Source organism: Pinus tabuliformis, chromosome 8, assembly GCF_031772625.1.
Source record: "Pinus tabuliformis cultivar Carrire ecotype Pingquan chromosome 8, CPIR1, whole genome shotgun sequence".
Classification (NCBI taxonomy): domain Eukaryota; kingdom Viridiplantae; phylum Streptophyta; class Pinopsida; order Pinales; family Pinaceae; genus Pinus; species Pinus tabuliformis.
Window position 1 is genome coordinate 1,866,869,558 of NC_142294.1, and position 27,271 is coordinate 1,866,896,828.

Sequence of the window (27,271 nt, forward strand, 5' to 3'; positions counted from 1 at the left end):
GACTTGGTAGAAAAACTGATGTGTTTATTTCATTAGGTAGCTATTGTTATATACATGAATGTGACTGATTAGTTCATCTTCTTGATGACTGTTCACATTCCACATTCACCCAATCGCAGAGGATTAGGTGTCAACATTCCCCCCCTTAATCTGAAGGGATGTTGGTGAGTCCAAGCATCATTCTGAATCTTTCAAGCTTTTCTCTTCCAAGCGCTTTGGTGAAGATGTCTGCAATTTGCTCATTTGTGGAACAATGACGAAGATGGATTGTTTTGGCCTCAACATGATGTCGGATCAGATGATATTTAGTATTGATGTGCTTTGTACGATCATGGAACTTTGGGTTCTTGGCCAACTTTATTGCAGAGGTGTTGTCAATCATGAGTGGAGTTGATTGTACTTGTTTTACCTGCAAATCTTCAAGAATTTTCCTGAGCCACACAATTTCTTTCATTGCTTCAGCTGCTGCCACGTATTCTGCTTCCGTTGTGGAATCTGCTGGAACTGATTGTTTGCGTGATCTCCAAGAGACAGCTCCTGATCCAAGACTCATATCATATCTTGAAGTAGATACTCCAGTTTCTTTGTCTCCATCGAAGTCTGAATCAGAGTATCCAATCAAGCTGAAGTTGTCCACCTGTGTATACTTGATTCCAAGGTCTTGAGTTCCCTTCAAGTACCTTAGAACGCTTTTTGCAACAGACCAATGTCCCTCACAAGGCTTTTGCATAAACCTGGAGAGGATTCCAACAACAAATGAAATGTCTGGTCTGGTAGTAGTGAGGTAGATGAGACTTCCTATAAGCTGTCTATACTTTGTTGCATCCTCAAATTCTTTTCCTTCAATAGATGTGAGCTTTAAATTTTGTTCCAATGGAGTAGAAAGAGGATTGCACTCTGTCATGCCAAATCTGTTTAACAAATCTCCAATGTATTTCTTTTGAGAAAGAAATATGGATTTTGGATGTTGGGTTACTTCAATGCCAAGATAGTAATGAACATAGCCCAAATCAGTCATTTCAAAACTTTTTCCTAATTCTTTCTTTATGGATGCAATATAGCTTTCATTGTTTCCTGTCATTAAAAGATCATCTACATATACCACAAGATATACAACTGTTTTGCCAACTTTCTTGACAAATAAAGTTGCATCATCAAGATCAAAATGATTGAAGTTGAGTTTCAGAAGATGCTCAGTTAGTTTTTCATACCAGGCTCGCGGTGCTTGTTTGAGGCCATACAAGGACTTCACAAGTTTGCATACTTTTTGTTCATGTCCTTTCACAGCAAATCCTTCAGGCTGGGACATAAAAACATTCTCTTTTAGATCTCCATTCAAGAATGCAGTCTTTACATCCATTTGATGGAATTTCCAACCGTTCTGAGCTGCTAGTGCAAAGAGTGTCCGGATGGTGGCCCATTTTGCTGTGGGGGAAAAAGTTTCCTGATAATCGACCCCTTCCTTCTATGCAAAACCTTTTGCCACAAGCCTAGCTTTGTGCTTGTCAAGTGAGCCATCAGCTTTGTACTTGTTCTTGTAGACCCACTTGCAGCCAATTGGTTTGGTTCCAAATGGAGGGTCAACCAGCTTCCAAGTGCCATTCTTTATGAGGGCATCATACTCCTTTTTCATCGCTTCTTTCCATTCATCATGAGAAGCAGCTTCTTTGAAGGAAGTTGGTTCAAAACCTATAGACAAGTTCAATTCACAATCATAAGTAACATCCATATCAACAGGTGAATTAGAGTCATCTACATCACCTCCATTTTTTCGGTTTGAATTTTTGGTTCCTATTTTTCCAATTTCATCAGGATGAACACTTTCAAGTGTCTTTGTCAGCCACTTTGGGGGACCTTTCTGAGATGGTCCAGGCTGCTCTATTGATTGAGTTGGGACTGAATCAAGATTGAGTCTCCCAATTCTCTCAATTACATCACTTAAAACATCATCCGTTGTTGGAGTTTCATGCAGGGGAGATTGTGTTTCAAAAGAAGATTCCACATGTTGATCTAGTATAGGAATCCCCCCTTCAAGATGTGGAATCTGATTATCAAATTCTTGAAATGATTTCGTTTTTGCGAATCTATCCAAGCGATCAAGTTGCTGCTCAACAACATTGTCAGATTTGGATGATTCAAAAAAAAATACATCTCTAGATACAACAAACTTTTTATTTACTTCATCATAGAGGCGGTATGCTTTAGAGGTGTTTGAATACCCCAGGAAGATACACTTACAACTTCTAGCACCAAGTTTGTTTCTATGTACCTTTGGTATCAAAGCATAACAGGTGGAACCAAAGATCCTGAGATGTTTTACCGAAGGAACATGTCCATACCACAATTCATAAGGAGTATTGTTTCTTATAGCATTAGATGGACATCTATTCTTTAAATATGCAGCACATAGAACAGCATCAGCCCAAAACATTATCTTTACATTTTTTAAGAAAAGCATGGATCGTACCATATTCAAGATTGTTCTATTCATTCTTTCAGCTACACCATTCTGTTCGGGATTATAAGGCACAGTTGTTTGATGTTTGATCCCATGTTGGCGGAGATAGTTTTCAAATTCATTTGATGTATATTCTTTTCCATTATTAGTGCGAATAGACCCAATATGAGATTGTGCATCATTTTCAATCCATTTATGAAAATTCTTGAATGTTTGAAAAGCATCAGATTTGTTCTTCAATAAATAAACCCAACACATTCTGGTGTAATCATCAATAAATTTCATGATATATTTATTTCCATTTGCAGAAGGAACAGGCATTGGACCACATAAATCTGAATGAATGAGTTCAAGCTTCCTATGTGCTCTTGAATGTGAATCATGAAAAGACTGTTTGCTATGCTTTCCTAGAATGCAAGCATCACATTGCTTATGTTTCCTAGGAATTGTAGGCAAACCAACAACACCATTTTTCTTCAATAAGCAGAGACTGTCATAGTTTAAATGTCCAAATCTAGCATGCCATAATAAACTTGATGGAAGTGTACCTTCTTCATGATGAGAAATATATGAGAAATGTTGTGCATGAGCAGAGGTTCCTTGCAGTTTGAGAAGCCTTTCTTCTTCTATTCCCCTCATGACAAGTGAGTGGTCAGATGCTTTTCTTACCTCAAGTTTGCCATCAAACATATGAATGGAGTGACCTTGTTGGCGGATGTGGACCAAGGACAGCAAGTTTCTCTTGAGCTGTGGGAGATATAGAACATGATCCAGAAGAAAGTCTGGAAGACCAGGCAGTTTAAGCCTGATTGTGCCAAGCCCTGATGGCTTGATTTTTGACTGATCTGCAAAGTATACTGCTCCATCAACATTGTCAGTGAAATCTTCAAAAAAATCTTTCCTATGAGTCATATGACAGGTTGCTCCTGAATCAAGCAACCAATCATTTTTCGAAGAAGCAAGTGAAGCATTAAACAAATCTTCATTTACTCCAATGTTACATTGTGCCTCAATATAGTGAGCGGATTCAAGTGCTTTACCTTTGTCTGTATCATCAGTTTTACCTTTCTGCTGATTTCTTTTCTGCTCAATTTTGTCCCATGGTAGCTTGCATGTAGAAGCATCATGTGATCCATTTCGTTTGCAGCGAATGCAATGCAGATCTGCCTTTTCTCCTTGAGAATGTCTGCCCCCCCTACCTCTGAAATATCTTCCTCTTCCTCTTCGTCCACCTCTTCCTCTTGTAGAGTCTTCAGCAGGATGCTTTTCTTTATGGGCAAGGCACACAGTCTCTTCAGAAGATTTAGGGACTGTCTTCTTTCCAAAGGCTTTCTCTCTTTCAGCAAACTTTTTCACAAGAGAGTCAAAGGTTATATCTTTAAGATTTCCATTTGCTTGTAAAGACTCAAGATAATTGGAGTAAGTAGGATAGAGTGCCTTTAGAAAAGCAATAAGAGGGATATCCAACTCAACCTTAGTGGATTTGATATCATGCATTATGGATTTTACTTCAGATGCAAGAGCAAGAGGATCATTATTTTTCAGTTCAAGAGTGAAGAGTTTAATCATGAGCTGAACAACTTCAAGTGCAGAATGTGAGTCATAAAGTTCTTTCAGCTTTTGTAAAGCTTCAAAGGCAGTTGAATATGATGAAATATGGCGACTTACTTCTTCATTTACAGATGCTGCGATTAATGCATAGGCTTTGTTGTTCTTGTTTTCCCAAATGACGAGCTCTTTGTCTAATGTAGGCTGTACTGGGTCATTGTCTCCTTCTCCGACACACACTCCCTTCCACAACTCATTGAAGATGAGGGTGTGTTTTATCATCCGGGACCATTCAGGATAGTTCTCCTTGCCAGTGAGAACTATTCCTACCATAGAGATGATTGAATGCATTCTGTAAAAAAATACTTCTGCTGCTGATATACAGTGAAATTGTACTCAAAAGGGCAAAAAAAAAATTCAAACACTTTTATGTACTGTTTCTTCAAATCCCTCCGAGGATAATGTATCCACTATATTCCATATCTACAAACTCAGTTCATAACTCATTCAAATGAAAACCATAATATATATATATACTGATCAATATAGCACACAGCTTTAGCGCACATATAAATCAATGCTTTAATATAGCCACAGCAACAAGCATTAATTCAGCACTCTATCTCAAATAAAAAAACACCGCACGATAGCCATGTTTCAACGCATCAGAAAAACAACGCATCAATCAAGCACCATTATCTTAGCAAAGACGAGCACCGCACGATAGCCATGTTTCAACGCATCAACAAAAACAGCGCATCAATCTTTTCACATTCCCACGCAGTGGAGTCCTAGCTTCGGTCATTCAAAGGTAAAAGAAGTTTTCAGGCTTCATTCGTGGGCCAGAAGTTTATGTACAATATTTAGTCCAAAATGGAGCATTTTATGCACAAGAGCTGCCATCTAAATGCCAGAAAAAAAAGAGAAACGTTGGATAACATGCCTTCCTTTTTTTTTTTGGCAAATCTGTCTCTGAAACATCTGGTGTGATTTTGTTATTGGAAAATCTACGGTCCAGGCACCTTAAGAATGCCCCAAATGTTGCAAAGTTGCCATCCAAGGGAACCGCTAATTCTCAAAAGGAAACGAAGAGTCCCACTGTTTCTTCCTTTGTCGAGATGGAACTTGCACCGGAGATAATGAGCACAATTAAGGAACTGAACGTATCTGTTCTCCCTGAGGTGCAGTGCCTCGGAATACCAGCTATACTTGGAGGACAGAGCATTGTTTTGGCCTCGCACACTGGCTCCAGAAAAACTCTGGTTGTTGCTTTCAATGAAATAATTTGAGTGTAGGGAGGAATAATTTCTTCAAGCAGAGACCTCTTCGGTGGAAAATGCAAGTAATTTCACGCTTACGGAATGGCTCGCAAGCTTCAGGCCGAGTTCACGCCGTAGAGATGCATGAAACAAACCTTCCTCTCGCGTAGTCTTTTCGATAGGATTACGTTACAGGCACCAACACATACCATGTCTGCCATGGACTGAGGCAGAGCAGCGATATGTCTGGTGAGGCAATGAACCATGTCAGTCCAGAACACGCCTGGACCAACAATATTCACCCAACAGAACAGTTTTGGAGTCGGCTTCAGGCAGCTGACACCATCAGCAGCGCAACTTATTATATGGAAAATTGAGCAGTGTATTATATGGAAAATCATAGATGGAGCAGGTCTGGCAATGAATGATGCTAAATCGTAGGTGGAGCAGGTCTGAGACAAGTGTTATGGACAGAGCGCAGTTATGGACAGAGGCAGAGGTCAGGACAGAGGCAGTGGCAGTGCTCAGGACAGAGGGAGTTACGACTATTTTTAGAACCTGGGACATGTGCTCTGATACCATGTCAAGCCAGGAGTAACTCCAGACTTGGTAGAAAAATTGATGTGTTTATTTCATTAGGTAGCTATTGTTATATACATGAATGTGACTGATCAGTTCATCTTCTTGATGACTGTTCACATTCCACATTCACCCAATCGCAGAGGATTAGGTGTCAACAAAAACATTGTTGGATTATTGGATCAGATCACGGAAAGGATCTGATCATATCCTTTAACAAAAGCCCTTAAAGCACTCATACTTGAATGCATGCATATACACATGGCATATTACATTAGTAAGTCTCCTCGAGAGACTTATCCATCTTTTTCCATATTTAAATATGTTTTTAAAGCATATTTTTCTCCTTGTTTTTCTCCCTTGGTCCACGCGCTCCTCTTCACTTCGCTTTGGATTCCTCCCTTTGTCTAAGGATGCTAGATGCTGCTGCATCAGACTCCCGAGGCACAAAAATTTATGACCTCCTGGTCATATGCTTCTCTTTGTCCTTAGCAATTCTACCCACTGTTTCAATCCTTCAGTGGAACTGCCTTCATGGTCTTCTGTAAGTTGCAACCAAACCTCTACAATAACAATCTCCTTCTGCTACATGATACCTCACCAAGCTCTCCTCACTCGGTCTTTTGGCATCCTTCAGGTTCTCTCCCTCGGAACCATATGAGCACTCCATGCTCTAGGTTTGCTGCAAATCTTCTCAACTTCTATTGTCATTCTCTGTGTGACAGTAAGACCACAAACTGTTATGAAACCAGCTCAAGAAAAGATAGAAAAGATAGATCAACGCCTTAAAATTCAGCCTCTTCGAGGGGGAAACCTCCTTTACATTAAATAAATGAACAATTCTTTGATGATACAAATGAAAATACCTCCTTTATATATATAGGAGTCTAAGGGGTCATAACATAATCAGAGCCGACATAACAATAATAATGTAAGGGAACAATAATAACAATAGTGGGCTTCTATGGGGCACAATAGTAACAATATGGGCACTACATGGGTACATCAATATAATAAGTGGGTTGTACTAATAACAATAAGGGGTTACACTAGTAGTATAGGGGCCTAACATGCCCCTCTCCTTCAAAAAGCATTGTCCTCAATGCTTGAGTAGTTCTTGATGCTTCTGTATAAAATTCTTGTCCTCCCATGTGGAATCTTCAACGGGTAAGTTCTTCCACTTGATGAGATACTCTGAAATTGATTGATTTCGTAGCTGTCAGGTTTTTGTTTCTGTGACTGCTCTAGGTTCCAATATGATTTTTCCTTCCTCTTCAATTTATGGCAATATTGTTTGAATTGGGATCTTTTGCAACTTTTGAATAAGTGGCCATACTTCTTCGTCCTTCTTCCATTCATCCCTTGCTTCATTTATCCAATCTGGTTGGATAATAGAAATAGCACAAAACAATGCTTCCACATCCTCATCCTTGAAGAGTCTTCCCATTCGGTAAGGTCGCCATTTTTTAAGTGCATGTAGTATTGCCAACATTTCCTTCTCATAAATAGCTTGCTTGAGATGTAGCAGTAAAAATACCCAATCACCTACAACAAAACATTTTTCACTACGATGTTGATCTACCTGTTGTTTCATTTGATTTTGCACCAAACTGGCGTTATCCTTTAAAAGTTGGAGAACTTGTTGTTGATGCTCGATGTGATCTTTCACTGCTTGAACCTTTTTCTTCTTGATATGTCCTTCTATCTCTAGAGTTTGAGGAGTGGTAATTTCTTCCAATCCTTTACAAGATATGGTCGGATTCATTTCTTGATGCTCGATGTGATCTTTCACTTCTTGAACATTTTTCTTCTTGATATGTCCTTCTATCTTGATAGTTTGAGGAGTGGTAATTTCGACCAATGAATTACAAGATATGGTTGGATTCATTTCTTCTTTATCGATGTGATCTTTCACTTCTTGCACCTTTTTCTTCTTGATATGTCCTTCTATCTCTAGAGTTTGAGGAGTGGTAATTTCTTCCAATCCTTTACAAGATATGGTCGGATTCATTTCTTGATGCTCGATGTGATCTTTCACTTCTTGAACATTTTTCTTCTTGATATGTCCTTCTATATTGATAGTTTGAGGAGTGGTAATTTCGACCAATGAATTACAAGATATGGTTGGATTCATTTCTTCTTTATCGATGTGATCTTTCACTTCTTGCACCTTTTTCTTCTTGATATGTCCTTCTATCTTGAGAGTTTGAGGAGTGGTAATTCTTGCCAATGCTTTACAAGATATGGTCTGATTCATTTCTTTTTTCTCTGGGGTGGGGTCCTGGTGTATATCTTCTTCTTTTGATGTTTCTTGATCCTTTTCTTCCTCCTCTTCATATTCTATGTAAAATAATTTCTTCTCAGCACACTTATGACCTTTAGTGCATTTGCTATCACAATTGTAACAAAGCCCTTTTTCTCTTTTTTCTTCCAATTGTTGTGGTGTAACCCTTGTAGGTTGTGGAAGGCTAGGAGAAACAACACTTCCATCTTTATAGTTGTGAGGGGTATGCTTCCTGGTTTCCATAATTTTGTTTTCCACTATGTCACAAAGCCCTTTTACTCTTTCCAATTGTTGTGGTGTTGCTCTAAAGAAGGTATTGCTCTTTGTATCCTCATAATGTGCTATCATTTCCTCTGTGAAAATTGACCATGTAACAAGTTGTTTACGAGAACAAAGCCCTTCATACCATAAAAATTGATCTGGTTCTAAATATGAAGATGCAATACATACCTTTTGTAATAGTGGTACACCATGTAGATCAAAATATTTCTCCATCTGAAGTATCCAATTTACCGGATCCTTGCCATCAAACTTCCTCATCTTGCCTTTTCTTGATTTTAGGAGCTCAATCTTGAAACGACTGTAACTCTGTAATTTCGAATCTTTAAGTTCTGAAATTGCAACCTGTTGTAGCCCTCTGTGTCCTCTTTCCAATTCTACCAGTCTGATCCAAATTGGATTCTCCAAGAAAGAGTTATGCATAATCTCCCAAGATGACCTTATTATAGACCTTTCCAGAAGATCGAACTTGTATGAAGTGCCACGTGTCATTGTTTTGACCTTTAGAACTGAAAAATATAGACAAGAAACTACAGTCTGTCCTCTTTCTGTGCCTTCTTACAAAATTTCAATCCGATGCTCAGAGAGAAAGTTATGACGATTTTCCCCAGGTCACCTGTTTGGAATGTAATTCAGGAATCTGCAAAAAGACCAACTTCCTCAGCTCATATCTCCGCAAATATAGCGTGAAAAGCTCTGAAATTCAGATCCAAGATTTAGCGTGATGTTTTCTCAAATGGGTTTTTTTTTAGCTTCTGAAATGTCGCAGAACAAAAGTTATAGCGAAAATTCCACGATGACCTGTTTAGAGCAGCAAAACCCTAGAATCCAAAGCTCTGATACCAAATGTTATGAAACCAGCTCAAGAAAAGATAGAAAAGATAGATCAATGCCTCAAAATTCAGCCTCTTCGAGGGGGAAACCTCCTTTACATTGCATAAATGAACAATTCTTTGATGATGCAAATGAAAATACCTCCTTTCTATATATAGGAGTCTAAGGGGTCATAACATAATCAGAGCTGACATAACAATAATAATGTAAGGGCAAACTAATAACAATAGTGGGCTTCTATGGGGCACAATAGTAACAATATGGGCACTACATGGGTACATCAATATAATAAGTGGGTTGTACTAATAACAATAAGGGGTTACACTAGTAGTATAGGGGCCTAACACAAACTCTCCAGCTTTAAACAACTGTACCTCCTGCTCCTTCTTCTTTCTCTCTCGAATCCTTCTCCTTGTAGGAAAACTTTCCCTGCTCTGATACCAAATGATGGAAATGAGAAATTGGGGGTTAATCCAAAATCCCTTTCCCTTAAATAATTGATTCTGAGGCCTGTGGTTTATGGCCCACTAAGCCTATCAGAAGCATTCTTTAGGCTTTTGCCTTTAACTGTGGACTTATACAACACTATTGGGAGCTTTTCCCCCATCGGAGGCATTAGACATAGGCGTTCAAGCCTTAAACCCTGGCCAACACACATATCAGGACTTTCCTTTAAAATCAGAGTCTCCACCATTTAACGCATTACAAAGGAAACACGGGAAAACCTACCCTAGCACATATAAGGCAGATTTCAAACATTATAGACCCGCCTCTATAAATATCAATGGGTCCGCCGCTTTAAGCGCTATTACTTTAGTCCCCTAATACAACTGATCTCTGATAAAGCAGAGTTCCGAACTCCGATAAACGATCAACCTAACCTCCGATCACCGATCGGCTTTATCAGTGATATCGCCATCCCATATTGGCAGTCGCAGTCCATCATCCCTTGGCCTTTCCAAATGGTGACTTGCGATTTGATTGCAACTGTCGATCCTGGCTCTTGATTTGATGGTTGATGATTAATCGACCATCACAATCGCACGTTCCAACTACTGGTTCTGATATGGTACCAAGGGACTTTCGCCGATGTAATTGAAAGGATCTGGACCATTGATATATACGATCCAATGGTCACTGTGCCTTCTTTCTTGTTTCCTCTTTAACTTAGTCTTCCTCGCATTCGTCCGCCATTGAAGGAATTTTGTGTTAAAATGCAGTTCCGCCACAATCTCTGCCATTCACTAGTTCACGAGCAACATTCATATACATAACAGTTACGTTATATCTTGGATTGTCATCGATCCTGCTGTGATCAATGGTCAATCTCATGCATGAAATCCGGGACTTAAATCATTCACGCAACCATATACGAAACAAAGTTAGAAAGAGACATAACACAAGCACGCTGTAAACACATAACACATATTTATTATAATAAACGCAGCGTAATTACATCTAAGGCATTCCATCCTTAGAATAGAGTTCTCCTCTAGCTACATTGTATCTATCTCACTCTGTGTCCCCCCTCTTGAACACGCAGGTTCGCTTTATATAAGAAAACATTGTTGGATTATTGGATCGGATCACAGAAAGGATCTGATCATATCCTTTAACAAAAGCCCTTAAAGCACTCATACTTGAATGCATGCATATATACATGGTAGATTACATTAGTAAGTCTCTTGGAGAGACTTATCCATCTTTTTCCATCTTTAAATCTATTTTTAAAGTGGATTTTTCTCCTTGTTTTGCTCCCCTGGTCCACACACTCCTCTTTGCTCCACTTTGGATTCCTCCCTTTGTCTAAGGGTGTTGGATGCTCCTGCATCACATGGGATGATGGGGATGTATTTCCATCATTCTCTTTCCTTGACGATTTCGATGATGTCTCGGAAGGATATGACACCTTTGATCATTCTCCTTCAATATATCTCGAGCCTGCAAATTGAGCTCTTTGCATAACCTCCAATGGTTGGGTTATGCCTTAGTTATTAACACCAAGTTCTTTTTCCTCCTCATGCCTCGTCCTGGTAAGGAGCCTCATGTTTGTCCCTGTAATTGGGATCTCCACATATCCAATAGAAATCATACTATGTGATGATGAAACCGAAAGGAAATCAACATATTTACCTCCTCTGTCGATTTGGAAAGCACTAATGAGGGCTTCTCCTCATCTGTTGTTGGTGGTTTGCTTGTTATCTTGGTGCATTCCCCAACTTCTTTTCTCACATACCCAAGTCCTGCCTGACGGGGTAATTCTTCTACTTTGATGGGGTTGACAATGCCTTGGCCATCAACACCCAAGCCTTTTCCCTCATACCCCATTTTCTTCAATAGTTTGGAGCCAATTCCTGTGGTATGATTTTCAAAAACAGTGAAATCATCATCAGGACACATACATGAATTTAGAGAACTACTTTTGACTTCACATGGGTCATGCTACAACTTTTCCAAGGCCTCGTCCTTTGCTTGCAGCTGTTGTAGCAAACTTTTTTTCTCCTCTTTCTCTTGTTGTAGACGCATCTTGAATTCAATGTTCTCCGATTCAAGATTCTGTTTGTTGTGCTTCAGTTCTTCCAGGGCCTCTTCTATGGCTTGCAACTAAAGCTGAAATTGCACCTTTTCCTCTATCTCTTTCTATAGAGTTTCATACATTATTTCCACTCTTTTGGAAATTTTGAGCATGGTCTCGTACATCGCTTTTTCATCTTTTGTCGCTACACGTTCCATTGTTCACGCTTGCAATTCACATCCATGCAAAGACCACTATGATACCACTTGATACGGGTCTGGGTGTGATAAAGGACCCTTCCAAGACCTTTTACTTTCGTGATGTGCTAAATTACATTTTTAAAAGAACATAAATGAATACATCTGCATGTTGTAAAGAAAATGAACATGACAATCATCAACACGTGAAAACATAAGCCGTGGATAATGGAGTTCATCCAGGAGGGACTACGTCTCTGGGCCCTAGTGTCAATATGGTGTAGGCCATTGTATTAAGTGCTGTCAATAGTGATGATGTACATAAGAGGTGATGTCACTATCATACAAGGAAAATGCCCTCACGCAGGAGTGGATCCAAGAGATGTTCCACTATAGAGACTCTCAATCAAAAGGACTCTTATCAGTATGACATAAACTCATGCATGATGAGCATCCCACCAACATGGCATAAAAGGGATCTCAATGCAAACATACATGGCAACAACATGAGCATTCCATCAACATGACGACAAAGGGATCTCAAACGAAACATGACGAATCATGACAACAAGTACATCACATATATGGTTCTGCATCACATCAAGCAGAAATCATGAAACAAGTAAGAAACAAGATCCCACATCAAACATCACATAGGGATTTGTGCAGCACAATGCATAGCAAAAGAAGTACATGAACACACTGCATATACCTCACATCCAGGGGCCATCTGAAGAAAATGATGCCAAGCTGCTAAAGCTGTTCAGACCATCGATCTCACAGCATCGAAATGATTGCTCGCATATGAATGCAGACATCTACACTCCACTTATAAAAGAGGTCGAAACATGAAATGAGAAAATGGAAAATCTGAATGCACCATCAGATTTGTGGTGTCGAATAGTGCAAAATAGACTGTCAAATTTCTAAATTTTGAGAAAGTGGAAATCTAGGGCTCAAGGAATCTTTTAGATTCCTCGAAGATTCCCTCCTTCGGGTCCTCTGTAAATCGGCTGCTCAGATCAGAAAACTGACTGCACCATTGGGTTTGTGTCGCTGAGAGTTGTAAGATCGAAATAAAGTTTGTCCAATTTGGACATTGCAAAATTTTCACCCTCCTGGAAATTTTGCTTAGTCATGGTTCCACCTGCATAAAAAATAATTAAAAATTAACTCTGCCTCGTTTTCCTTTCTCGCTCTCGGTTCCTCCATCTCCTGGGCACACTGTGCAAATGAGGGTTTATATAAATTCTTAGGTGGATTACCCAAATAATTCGTTTGGCACATTGGTTAATAAAGAAATTTGTTGAGGAGGGGTTGGGTGGTCAAACCCCGCCCCTCCCATTTTAATTCATTATTTTTTTTAAACAAAAAACGTATTTATTTTGGGGTCGGGTCCGCTTTGGGCAGTCCGCCCCATAACTCCCGTAACCAAAACCCGTTTGAAATACATGGTGTGTGGCACATTGTACATGGTGCATTAAATTAATGGTTTGGTTCGTTTGTGGGTTGGGACATGTATATGGGTTGTTCATTGTACATGTGGCCGTCGCACGGTGGTGGGCCAGCCCACGTGGCTGGTGCGAGCTTGATACCTGCCAACCTCGTTATTTAACATGGCTAACATACTCCATGTTATTATGGAGAGGCATTAGGTGGTGGGGGTGGTGGCCCACCACCCCCTTTTTATATATTTTTTAATTTTTAATAATAATAGTGCATTTTCGAAAATTTCAGAATTTGGCTGAAGGAATCAAATTAAATAGGAAATAATTTCGCCTAGAATCTAGCCAGAGTTGGCCGGATTCCATTTGCCAGAAAAAGTCCAAATTGTGTCTCCATTAACCCACTTAGTCAGCAAAAGTCAACCAAAACTTTTACTACCTCTATCTTCCTCATCCAGACTCGGATTAATGAATCGTTCACACCACTACGATCATGACAACGAGATATTTATTATGGACCTGGATCGAGCATAATCCAAACACTTTGATAGTTGAGCTTTCAGAAGCCCTCTTTGTCATGTGTGTGTCTCTGGAGCCACCTGGATCATTAGCTGATAGGGATTACAGGATAAATGAAGCCCAATGTGATTGTGATTTCTTGAGTTATATTGATGGCTGGAAGATAAACACATAGACAAAACCAATGAAATTGGGCTATGGGAGTCCAACCTCCCCCATTATATTTTCCCCGTGACATTCCAAGCTCCAAAATTTACTAGAAGGTGTCAAGCTTGCTATGTCCCTACCCAAAGAGCCATTATTGCCTTTAAAGGTGGCATTCTCTTCACAATTACAACCCAATCCATTGACCAAATGATGTTGGCCCCCACTATGGAAAATGCTACTCCTTTCTCCTTAGAAGCTCTCACCCAACTTTATCAGAAGCTGGATTTCACCACCAGAGCCAAAATCTTTGAGATTTTCTTGCTTGAGAATGTCCAATTTCCCAAAAAGAATCTTCCATATCCTTCCTCCATCTTTCCTGATCAGGCCAAGCAAATTATATCCATGATTTCCTACATTTTAGGCTATTATTCTGATCAATGGGTAGATGAGCTCATTTTAGGATTCCTCTCCATATTTTCCACAAACAACAAACCCTCCTTGGTGTTCAATTTTAGTCAATTGTTGGCTGATAGTATTCATGAACAGTTTATAAATTTTCCCACACAACAGGTGTTCAATTACACCTCTATTTTGGTTTATATGTTCCTCTATTATCAAGCAAAAAAATTCAGTTTTGCATTGCAGAAGCTTGATGATGCAGGAAATCAGCAGCCAGTAATCTTTTGGACCTCATTGGTCATGAGAGAACAACAAGAATTCACTTATAAGCAGTTTATTGAAGATTTTGTTCATCCAGACATGAACATTTTGAACAGTGCAGTACAACCCAGGATCAGTGAGGAAATCAAGAGAATTTTGCATTTGACAGATCAGGCAAACACTAGTGATTGGTATTTATACCAAAATTATATCGCAATCAGAGTGTATGGATGTGAATTGGTGCCCTATAGACTCCCCAATTATCTCCCAATGAGGATTTTTTCCTTGGAGTACATCAAACAAATGTTGAATTTGGATGAAATCCACTTTATAGTGGCCAAGAGGAAGTCACGGTTCAGAATAAAGACACATGTGGGCCCATTTGTGTGCAACACAAGGAAAATAGGTGAAGAGGAAGATAAAATGCTTAAAGAAATGAAATTCAGTCCGAGCTTTACATGGTCTTATGACCCCTGTGGAATTATTTCAAAGCTCAGAGTGGAGAAGTAAAGCACTCCTTACATTCATACTTCAAGGCCAGAAATAGAGCGGTATGTCAATCAACTGGAGTGGACTGAAAACACCTCACAAGAAGCTGAAGAACATCTGGTTTCTACTTCCAATATTGCAAAATCCCATTCCTCAAGGAAAATCAAGCAAAAGACAGAGGCAGGAAGGATCATCGTCAACAATTGGGAGTGAAGCCAAAGAATTCAGGATGAGCTACAGAAAGAGAACAAAGTTAACTCCTAGAGTAGAATTAAACAAATAAGCTGAAAAGCAAGCTGCCATCGTCATCATAGATTCACCACCTGCAACTAGCAAGTTCACAACATCTCCTATTGGACCTTCATATTCACAAGGTCACAAGGAAACTGAAATAGAATCACAAAATGTCCAAATAGAAAAAGAGAAGGAATTTTTTCACACGTATAGGGAGATTAAACTCGGAAATGAGATTTTAAAAAGTAACACCTATAACCAATTCTGGAAGTAGACCTCTAGCTCACAGAGTAGGTTTCTGTCAGTCTTTGACAGATAGCATGGAAAAATGAAGATGGTCTTTCTTGAGGCCCAGATTCCACAGCCAAAATCAACAGCAGACTATGAGAGCACTACTTTTGAATTCAACACAAAGGACATACATCCCATTGATCAAATGGAGATGAACAAGCAAATTGGTGAAATGATATCCTCCACTTTGACTAACACTCTTATGTCACTATCTAAATTGTAGGTTTCTTTTGCAAATGTCCAGTCACTGGAGAAAGTGTCCTCCTTGGAAAAGGATAACAAGATCAAGTATTTGGAAGACTAGGTACTAAAAATAGGATATGATCCCAAATATTTCAATGTAGCTGAGGAAATTATTAAAAACAAGAACCTGGACATTGCAGCCTTGACAAAGTAGCTCAAGCTGCCAGCCACAGAGAATCCATTGACCAAGGAAAATGAAGAAGGTGAAGCACATAAAGTAAATATGATGAAAGTAATCATAGAAAAGAATATACAGATTAGGCAGATGGAGGTAGAGATGGAGAAAATGATAAAGGAGAAGGAAGAGAGTCTAAAGATGGCCATTGTCCCCCTAGATGCCATACCTATTTCTTAGCTTCCATCAATAGGGACAACCATTGCAACCACTTCTTCCACTCAAACTGTGAGTGTTGAACAAGTAACAAAGACACTGGAGAACATGTCACTCCAGTCAAAGGAGATTGAGACTTTTCAATGCAAACTCAAATCTCTAGAAGTACAAAAGCCCAAAGCAGAAGCAACTCCGGTTACTGAAATGCAGAAATCCCAGAGACTGTTAGAGAAGTTGCATAATGTAGAGAGAGACACTTCAATTGGTTAGACCTTGGCCCAAGCCAAGGAAACAATTTGGATGAATATACTGGACTCTATGAATGAGATTTGGCCTTCTATCCGAATCATATTTGAGAAGAAAGAGCTGATAGAAAACACTACAAAAACTATTGTGCAAGGAAGAGAAAAGTTGGGAGAGATGCTCACAGAAACCTCTAACATAATAAAGTTTTTGAACTCAAAGCCCAAATATGAACTTGAGGAAGTAGGGATCATTGATAGAACTGTCACCATTCTGGAAGTCAAGAAAGTCTTGACAAAGAGAAATCTCATTGATCAGTTGGAAGAAAGATGTGAAACCTTGGAGTTGCAAGTAAACAGGTTTACTAACAGAATTGAAGCTTTGATCCAGAAAGGACTGCCAAGCATTTAAGTGATAAATGAAAAATTGATCACTCATGAAGACTATGTCTCGAAGATGAAATAAATGGCTAGAAGCAGCATCAATTTCAGTCAGATTAAGGGCAGTATAACAACAAAGACTTTTTTGGAAACAATGTCAAATGATTTATATGTACATAATGAAGTAAAACACATTTTTACTGTGAAGCCAACCTTCGCCAAATACACAGAGGTAGATGAAATATACCGTAGGGTAACAAAATTGACAATACGAGATGAAAGTAGATGGGAAGAATTGGTCAATTTACTAGATTGAAGAATAATTCAGGAGCAATAAAACAAGTTTCCAGCGCAACAGCTAGCACGACGGTCTGTTTAGCAACACAGCATAGTTTTGGGTGGACTCAGCAACCAAAACCATCAAAACAGGGACACCTTTCCTTTCATCTGCTTACATGACCTATTTATCCGCTAGGATTAGATCATATTGTTTGTAATTAGGCTAATAATACATTGTCAGTTTGACAACGATTTTGTAATTTTCATTATAAATACTTCAATGTTTGAAGTATTAAGGGTTGATTTCTGAATGTAATTTCCTTCTGCATATTGTATTTTCAAAGTACTGGAGCATCAATAATACAATGACCTTTCACAAGATTCATGTGGTGTACTAAATGGTGATGTGTCTCATTCGGTAATGTGTTTGAACATTGTCTTTTCTTTGTATGTTTTTCTAAACAATCTAAAGTAATCAAGAGAAACTGTGATAAATAGGATTTGTTACTTAGAGCACCCTATTTTGGCTGTTGAAAATTTTAATGTTTTCCACTGAATTCAGATCAAGGAATTCTTAATTTCTCCTTGGTTTCTACTGAACCTTACACTTCTGCTATCCCATAATTCATTTAATTTCTGAAAAGGTCCAATTAGTGAAACCTAGCTTGCCTTGTGAGAACTCCTCTAAAAATTGATGCAAAATATCGACTCCATAGCCCAATGGAATTATAACACTCAAATCAGTCAAACCTTTCAAAAAAAACAAACAAGAACAATCATAACTAGCCTAAAACTTACATTAAACAAAGCTAAATTAAATAGAGAGATCCCTCTCCGAAGCTGGTAGGGCTAGATCCCATCTTCCAAAGTGGTTTTGATGTTGTCCTATGTGTTTACCCCCTCAACCTCAAAAATACAGAACGACAACATAAGTGAAAATATATTTTTGATATATTTTTTCCTCTTTTGGCATCTCTGACCCTCTAAATTGAGAATTCCAAGTGGTCATCCACTTTTGTTTAGATTATTTAAGAATCTTTTGATAATGTAATTCTGGTTAGATTATTTGCAAACCTTTTGATAGCACCCACAGGTTGTGGTCTTGAATCCCTTGAAGATCATAGCAATAAATCTCAAAAAATTCTAAATAAATGAAAATAGATTATTGCATCTCCTACCCTCTAAATTGTGAATTCCAAGCAATCATCCATTTCTAGTTAGATTACATGTGAACCTTTACATAATGCATTTTTGGTTAGATTATTTGCAAACCTTTCGATAGCACTGATAGGTGGGGTCTCGAATCCCTCGAAGGTCATTCCCGTTTGTGTAGTTTAATGAACATTAATATTCCATCAAGGTTTCCTTAAATTCATTGACACAACATCTTAGGAAGTATCCTATCACTATACATATAGTAGATATTTTTCCAAGGCTCCAATGATTTGGGGCCTCATCAGATCTTAAAAGAATATTGTTTAGGTTCTCATCTTTTTTAAAACATTCCCCTCAAATTCTTGCTGGTTTAATAATTTGTATTTAATTTCTGTGGCATGGAGTTTACGCTCGATAGATGTTAAAAAACATTATCCAGGTTAAGTTTTTTTTGAAAAATGCTATGGTCTAATAATTTTATATTTACTTTCCCTTCCATGGAGTTTATACTCTCAAACTTTCTGTGGGTTCAATAATTTGGTATTTGATTTGCAAGGGTGGCTGATAATGGATTGGCTTAGGTTCTTGTCTTTGTTGAAACACCCACAAAATTTCTTTTGGTTTAATAACTTTCTCGATACCTAAAACGAACCTTGATGAATTTGTACATGTGCACATTGCTATAGTTAGGTTAGACATCACATGCTAAATGATAGAATAGTGGTGTTACACTCCATTTATGACCTTTAATTCTTTACAATGGTCAAAGGTAGGATTATAACATAGGGAAGGATAGGATCCAAATTTCCTTTAATATTCTTGAAAGGGGTTGAAAGGGGCTGGTGGGTGCTTCCAGCACTAACTCTTTGTTCAATTTTAAATTCCTCCTAGCAATTTTGGAACTAACCAACCTCAACAAATGCTGGCCTTCGTTCATGAATAATAAGAACGTAGGGGATTTTCAATGACATTAAATTTGGTTTCAGGGTTGTAACTACCTATTTCCATCTCATCTCCATGATGCAGAGGGGATTGGCAGGGACCATGTGACTTTAATAATTCTCATGGCTCTTTGGCTATGAAAACTAGTTGAGGGTACAATATTTGAGAGCTCGATTCAAATCCTTCAACCATGCATATTGGGTAACCCTAGAAGATCATCATTGTGGTTGCTGGGTGTGAGCCTCAAAGGTCATCACCATGGTTGTTGGGTGTTAGATGAGATGATGTGTGAGACTATTGATATGTAGCTGTAGCACCCAACCTCCTGTCTAATGTACAAAGGTTATTGATATCTATTTTTTAATGAAAATTAATTGTCTAAAATTGTCTAAATTTTACTAGACCTATAGTTTCTTGAATGTCTATCCTTCCAACCTAGAAGAGACTCTATGGCATACATTTTTAGGATGTTCATAGATATTAAAGATTTATGCAGTGGAAATGGGAATTTGAGACTTTTTTCCATTGTAAAAATGTAATAAAAAAATGTATGATTTAAATGTATATCCATTTTTAAAATTTAAAAATGGGATAAAAAATATATTTTACTATTTAAATGTTAATACATTAAAATTGAATATTAACCATTAAAATGTTAAATTGAATATTAATTGTAAAAAAAATAGATTATAAAAAAAAAAAATACAAATATATATCATTTAAAATTATATAAACCAAGTTTGCTGCATTTGGTTTTTATTATAGACAAACACTATAACCGTGAAAATAATTACACATATTACTCTATTACTATTATACGATATGTAACTTATTTATTATATAAATTTTAAGTTAATTTATTTATTTATTATTTCATTTAAATTATATATATATATATATATATATATATATATATATATATATATATATATATATATATATATATTCTAATTTCATTTTATTAAATTATTAATATAATATATTTCTTCTTATCTATATAAAAAAATATATATATATCATCTAATTTCATTTTGATTTATTATTTACTATAAGAAAACATACATAAGTTAATTTTAATAATTTCATTTAAATTATTATAATATATTTATAGGCATTTTTTTTTAATTAGTTAATCTCTTATTTTTGTCTACCTTTTTAATCTCTACATGATATTTGTGCATAATTGACCTCACATTTTACATTAACATTATGACATTATTGTTATTTTTAGATTACGATTTTGTAATTCCTTCCATTAGTTTTGCAGTTCCCCAACTTATTAGGGGAATTTTGAGGTTTAAAATGGGGCTCTTAAGAAAAATGTACAACCAAAATAAACTTTATAAGAAAGAATAGGATTCAAGATGATTATGTCAACCATGGGGATGATTCACCATTTTTTGAGTAAAAAAGTAAAAAGATTAAAAAATAATAAAGTAATAAAGCTACTTTTTCAACTCTTATTTTCAACTTATCTCGTTAAGATTTTACTCAAATTTCGAGTAGAAGTACTCGTTGGATGCAAAAGTTAATTACTCATCCAAGGAGTACCCATGTTGCATAATTTCGATGGACCTTGATACATGAAAACTGCGAAATACATGGAAAACGTGATTGTGTCACATTTTTTCATGTATTTCTCATTTTTCGTATAGCAGGGTCCATCGAAAGTATGAAACATGGGTACTCCTTGGATGATGAATCAAATTTTGCATCCAACAAGTGTTTCCACTCGAAATTTGAGTAAACCCATAAGTTGAAAATACAAGTTGAAAAAATAGTTTTTTTTTTCTTTTTTCCCTCTAAAATTTGATGACGTAATCTAATATTATTTTATTATTTCAACTATTATTTTATAATTTCCTTACGAGGCCCATTTTAGACCTCAAAATTACCCTACTGATTGTGTTGTTGGTTCCCTTTATCATCCCGCCACTCCCTACTAGTTCTGACAACGAACTAATTTGACCGACAACAGTTTGAAATCCTGGGAAGTCTCCTCCACAACCATGAGTAGATCTCAACCCCAGAAGAATATTACTAAGAACAAGAAGACATAGAATGGTTTGTATGGGGGGGATTGTGTTAAAGAATAATATGAAGAAATCAATGATCATAATGGATATGATAATGAGGCATGGTGTTAAGATAAAAACTCTCCATTATTGAGCAAATATTAGAAGATGGCATTGTATCCCTTGACTTATTAGTGTGACCATAGATATATCATTGTCCAATTTAACAAGTATGACTACAAAGTTTACAGTGTAGAACTACAAGTAGATGGTGATAACATGGGTGCTTATTTAAGGGTGCATAATAAGCACAAAGCTGAGTTTGACTTGAGCTTCATCAGCTCAAAAGAAAAAAGGATAGATAATATATGAACCAAAAGCCCATGGATTGAATATAGTTTTTATTAAGAGCATAGCAGATCCAAAAGGGAAAAAAATTGAGCTTTCTTCCTTTGTCATGGCTCAAAACATGGACTGATCATTGAACTTTGTTGTTGGGGTTAGAATATAAATAGTATAAGATTGCAATATTGGGTGATGAGTACTCTTCGACTTTCATATTGTTAATTAAATATATTTCAATTTTTCCGATATGAATGTTGTATAAGATTCTATATAAATTGGATTTTACATAAGCATCTTGGTATCCTATTGATGTTATACACTCCCTAGAATGCAATAGATTTGATGCTCCTTTTCTGTTATGTCAGAAGTTACAACATAACTTCGTACGATCGCATAATAAATGGGAACAACCCCAGTACTTTAATAGCCCAACATAAATGGGAACAACATAAATGGGAACTCCCAGATAGTTTAAGAGCCCATTCTTCTTGCCATTTCTGGTTTGCATATACAAAACCAGAAGAGAGCGCATCGCAAGAAGTGGAGAAAAATATAACTGACTTCTAATGTCAGGCTTCAGCGCAATATAAATTAAATTCGATATGCTGAGATGTACCAGCAATCAGGGTAACTACTGATTCATAAAGGTGACTTTTAGGCACTAATGCCACGTTGCAAGTACTCTATCTATGGATTAAATCTCATGGTATCCGTACAAACTGTGTGGCTCAGAAAAGCCCGTGACCAAAACATGGGTAGCTACTGAATGAATCTGTTTACCATTGATGGCTTCAATCTTTGTCCGTTTGGGGTATATTCTTGGCTTTCCTGAAATATTTGACAACTACGTTACTAAGGAAGAAAGCTCATTCACCGTGAAACAAGCCTAATCTTTGGAGCGGATACATGTGTCATCTAGCCTTTGTCCACCCAGGTGAGTCACTGTCGATAAAATGAGGAATTGTCTGTTATGTGTTTCAGTTGGCCTTACCAATAATCCCCACAAGAACACAACCCATCACTGAAATAATGGAAGCGATTTGCATCCCTCACCAACATTTCTCTCTCAAGTATCTTGGAGATGAACTTAGTGGCATTGTGGCAGTCTCCACAAACACGGAGGTTCTTGACAATTTGGATAGGTGTTCTAGGGGGTGTGCTGATTATACCAAAATAAATGGCACATTTCTCACTACGGTGAAAGAGAAAGTACTCTTTTTGCTCATAGTTACCAAGTTCGAATTCGAATTCGGATTCGAATTCGATACGATACGATAAAAATTCGAATAGAAAATTTTTAATTCGAAAAAAATTCGACACTATACATCTTAAAAATTATCATTTTAAAAAATTTCTTGTTGTAACGTGATATTTTCAGCCCATTTTTTTAAAATTAGTTTTGAATTTTGAATAAAATCCAATAAATTAGATAATATAATAACTTTACAAATACAATTCACCAAAAAAAACTTCCCTTCAATACTTCTTTATTTCTAAATTTAAATCTAAAATATTTTTCTAATTTTAAAACTGATTTATCGAAAATCCTTCGTAATAAATATAAACATTTTTAAAAATAGTCATCGCAAAATTAACATCTATTGCAAATTAACAAACTCTTACAAATTCAGTGTAACAAATTCTTCTTTTCTTATTTACTGGCTTTTTAACCCATAAAAACAATAATAAAATTAGAAATTATGAACTTTCCTAGTCCACTCTGATTTTCCAGTGTCTTTCCTTCGGCCCGGATCCCATCCTACCACTATTTGTTCCACCATTCACATTCTCTCGTAATGAATGAACACTCTCCATCTAGGTAAACCACCCACCACAGATTTTGACGCGTTTAATTTTTCATTTAACCATCGTTGAAAACCGAATCGAATTTCATCGAATAATACGGTATTCGTATCGAATGGGCGAATTTTCGAATTTTTTAGCCCGATTCGGGCGAATTTGGTAACTATGCTTTTGCTCGCCTGCAACGTCTTGGAGAACGATGTTTGTCTCAGGCACTTACCCTGCCGCCTTCATTTGCCCATATTATATTTTCCGACATTGAATAGATCTCCATTGTATGTGAGTGTGATTTTTCCCTTGCAACAAACATATGTACCTTACCATTAACTTCAATCCACGTATATCCTGCCTCCTTTTTAACTCTCCGGTTTTCGATAAGTTTTCTCACCTTTTCTCTATCATCCCACAGGCCAGGCACACTGTAGATGTTCGATAGCAACACATATGTCGCAGAATTTTGAGGCTCCAATTCAAGGATATGCTCTGCTGCATGTTTTCCTAGCGCCACATTACCATGAACCCTACAGGTAATAAGTAAGGTTACTATGCACTATGATATAACTTATGGCAATTAGTTGTGGTACATTAAGCAGAGATCTCTTTAAGTAGACAATGTTATACAAAACTTACTATTGAAGCAACCAATAAAATATTAGGATTTTTCTAATTTTTTGTCCTTGGGGCCATTTCAACTTGATGCAGAGTAATAATACGTTGTCTTGATTTACAACAATTATAGGTAATTTCTTAAATGAGATAATCACCAATAATAGGGAATACAAATGAGAATAAGAATAAAACATACATTTTGAATGCCACCATATCAAACATTAGCAAAAAAAAATTAATAACTTAAAATGAGGCAAAAGTAATATGTACCTACGATTTCCTCTTAGTAGAAATTGTCCATTCTAGAAAATCAATATTTCTTCACAATGGTTTTAAATATTTCATTGGTAAAACAAATCATAAATTATATCTTATTCAACTTTTATCATCTCAATATTTTAATTATTATTTTAATTATGTATTACTAACTTCACACAAATACACTAAACAACATAAATCTGATATAACAATCATTATTTAAAAACAAAGTATAATTTTTCTCATTCAACAATTCCAAGTTAAGAATCCTATCAGCTTTTTTTTTTTTTTTTTCAGAACGAAAAAGCACAATTGTATTATATTGAAACAATATAAAAGTAACAGATAGTACATCATAAAGTTTTTAGAAGCTGGATAACTCTTAAAACATAAAATCAAAACTAGAGGATATGTCTATCCAGGAAGGAAGCGATCTGAGCTGACACACATCTAAAATATAGACAAGTCTTTTATGCAGCACATGAGATTTTCTGAGTTATAACCTTGATTTCAAAGATAGTTCGGTCATTCATATACCATACATATTCGAGGAGAAAACAAAAGGATAAATAAGAGCGAACCTAGAGATTATCAAAAAGTGAGTTAAGAGCCAGGGATGGAGAAATCCTGAATGAGAAAGGATTTCTCGTCAGATATTACCTTCATGTTCCAGGTACCTGTTTCTAATAGAATACCTTCCTTTGATAGAATGTCCGCTTGCTCGTTCTGAGCTCTATAAATGTGTTGAATGGAGCATCCTTTCACAAGACCCCAAAAAAACATAATTCTGTCCATCCAGCCTACAAGGTGTGGGCTCCTGATGTGGAATTTACCCTTAACATGATCGACCATGATTTTGGAGTCCCCAAAGATTGAAATAGACTATATATTAGAAAAGATGCAGAACGCAAGAAGACTTGCTGGAGCCCTCACCTCAGCCATGCAATTTGAGCCCTTTCCCCCATTCCATGAAATGAGATATTGAAGATTCTTGTCCATTATGATATGTACCCTGCAGCCACAAGAGTTTTGCTGAGCAGCACCATCAAAAAACGTTCTTGGGACCTTTGAGAGATTATCTTCTTGCACATTTCTGTTCGCATTTTTCCTTTTGAGTTGCTTTGTCCGCACGGAATCATAGATGGAAAAATATGTTGTAGAATTGCCTTAAAAGGCTCTCTCATTGCTTTGAAGATTATGTTTTTCCTCCACCTCCATGCACACCAGAGGACTATGATAATTATTGGTCTCCATGAATCTCTCTGCCCACTCCACCATTCAAAAGCTTCATGCGTTGAAGCATGAGACACAAGAGGGAAACCGAATAAAATTGCCAAGTCATGCCATAATTGCAGAGTAGATTGGCATTGGAAGAACATGTGATAGTTGGTTTCCTCGGCTGATTCACACATTAAGCACATGCTTGGCCCGTGCCAGTTCCTTTTCTTCAGATTTTCCCAAGACAGGTTTTTATTGTGGAATACTAGCCATGAGAAAGATATTAATTTGGGAGGGCATCTTGTTTTCCAAAAGGCTGATGGAAACATAGGGTTAGAGTGCACGGCCTTTAATCCAATCGGATTTGTGTAAATATCCTTTACACAAACCTGAGCACTTGCTTTTGGCACCTTCTAGATAAGAAAATCTTCTGGCATAGAACGATGAAATCCACAGCTTCTCAAGCCATCCTTGATAATGTTCCATTGCCTTGCCAAAGACTCTAACATCCCTAGACCATCAGCCTCTTTCCAAAGAGGAAGTGGGCCCTACCATACTACTATGAGTTTATCCCAAGTGAAAAAACCTTTTCTATGGAAGAAGTTTAGAAGCCTTTCAGGAATGGTTATCTTCTCTCGGCCGCACATGAGGGGGTCTATTCCAATGAGGATCCTGCTACCGGATTGTAAGCTCCATATCAAATTCTTTAGAAAATATTGCTCAATTTTGCGAAAGGTGAGCCATATAGCTGACCCATACGTGGCTCCGATCCTTCCTAATCTGAACCAGTGTTCCATGTCTTTGCCTCCCATATATTTCTTTTTTATAGTGATGCTCCAAGGGCCTTCTCCGTATATTCCTCTCCACAGTGATTTGCACAAGAGTGCTTTCCCAAAAGTCCTCAAATCCAATAATCCCCATCCACCTGAATTCTTTGGCACAGAGATCTTTTCCATTCTAGTAAGATGATATTTTCTCTGCTTTGATTTGCCGCCCCATATAAAGTTTGCAGTTATCTTGTTCATTTCCTGGATGATACTTGTAGGGAGGAAGAATAAGTGTGCCCAATATACAGCAAGTTGCGTTAATACTGCTTGTGTTAGAACAATTCTTCCTGCCAATGATAGACACTTGTATTCCCAAGCAGATATCTTCTTATAGTACCTGTCAATTATCCATTGCCAGTCCACTTTAGAGTAACCCTTGGCTTTTAGCTGAAATCCCAGATATTTTAATCCGTCCTTGATTGACTGCATCTCTACCCCAAACAACACAGAAATCCATTCCATTGTTTCCATGTTGATGTCATTGTGTAAGAGGATGGATTTAGATTTGTTTATTTGAAAACCTGTAGCGTTTTGGAATCTATTTAGAATATCGTTGAGACATATCCACGTGACTCTGCACAACATTGCAAATATGAGCACATCGTCTACAAACAAGTTGTGCGAGATATAGTTGTTCTTGCAAATCTTCATAGGCCGGCACCTGTTTTCACTAACTGCCCTGTTAATATGAAGACTTAAGGAGTTCATTGCCAGAATAAACAAAAGAGGAGAAAGGGGGCATCCTTGACGCAACCCCCTTTCTACTGGAAAAAAAGGAGAAGGAATCCCATTTATGATGACAACATAGTTTACGTTCTCAACACATGCCATGATCCATCTTATTATATTAGATTTTAGACTGATCTTAGTTAATAAACATCTAAT

The 27,271-nt window shown here is 37.2% G+C and overlaps 1 pseudogene across 1 annotated transcript in view; it reads right to left on the reverse strand.

Annotated features, from left to right (window-relative positions):
• LOC149243775 (lipase-like PAD4) overlaps nucleotides 1-26,848 on the reverse strand; it is a 176,393-nt pseudogene extending 149,545 nt beyond the window's left edge. The window contains exons 1-2 of the transcript XR_016246037.1: nucleotides 26,724-26,848; nucleotides 23,695-23,995 (exon numbers count right to left, since the gene is read on the reverse strand). The product of XR_016246037.1 is annotated as a lipase-like PAD4 (transcript). The remainder of the gene's footprint in view (nucleotides 1-23,694; nucleotides 23,996-26,723) is intronic.
• Between the last annotated feature and the right edge of the window lie 423 nt (nucleotides 26,849-27,271).